Source organism: Penaeus japonicus, unplaced genomic scaffold, assembly GCF_977035675.1.
Source record: "Penaeus japonicus unplaced genomic scaffold, GWHDUDI00000001_assembly GWHDUDI00000031, whole genome shotgun sequence".
NCBI lineage: Eukaryota > Metazoa > Arthropoda > Malacostraca > Decapoda > Penaeidae > Penaeus > Penaeus japonicus.
This window is the reverse complement of record NW_028234433.1, coordinates 16,701,679-16,702,731: the sequence shown is the minus strand read 5'-3', so window position 1 is coordinate 16,702,731 and position 1,053 is coordinate 16,701,679.

Here is a 1,053-nt window from a genome sequence, read left to right as displayed (position 1 = left end):
TATTCTGACCTATAGCATATAAAAAACACGATAGCCTTGTGCCATGTCTACCGATTTGTACCCTATGACCCTTACTTTACTCAACCTACACTTCAAGAGTCCTGTGACTGAGCTACTTCTATGGCGATTTATGACACTGGTAATTCCGGTTTGCGTTCTCGTTGTGACTAAAAGGAGAGAGAGAGAGAGAGAGAGAGAGAGAGAGAGAGAATAATGAAGAGGGAATCTAGCAGTTGAGTTCCGTTCGTGTAATAATATGGATTCCTGTGTCTTACGTCGGTTACTGACAAATCTGAACATCCGCGAACAATGGCGATGTTAACAAAACAAATAATGACAATTACGAATAAAAAGGCTTCCATTAGACGACAGAAATATATATCCATCTCTAAAGAAATTTACTTATCTTACGATACTCCGTGGCTCGACCAAAAACGTTATAACATATATATGAAAAATACTACAAAATAGGTCTCAAAACATTCTTTTAACTTTAACATACTCATCACATCGCATTCTTAGTCAGAATATAGTCATAAGTCGTTCGTCCTATTAATAACATACATATTTCTAGTTCATTCACATTTTCCACAACAACACCCGTACACAAACCGTAATTAGAGGAACAGCTGATCGAGACCGAGGCGCCATTTGCACGGTGTCTCCATATTTAAAATCTGTGTTTTTGTTGTTGTTGCTGCTTTAACCTTATCATTATTTGGATCTTATGTAAAAACAAACCATTTCTTGAAATATCCTTTCGCACACGTGGTATTCTTCTCTATCCTAGTGGCTTTTGTATTTTCTAGTGAATAAGACCGCTAATATTAGTCTGAAACGCCTCAAGGAAAATTTTCCTCTTTATAGGACTACATTCTTCCTTTGGCCAGGACTCCTAGTACAGCTGTTCACTAGTAGGGCCATTTATTAGTCATAGTATCACTTTCATTATTGTTTTTATTATTATTGTTATTATTAGTGTCGTTATTGTTATTATTAGCGTATTGCTATTATCATTATTGTTAATTTCACTATTATTATTATTATAATTGC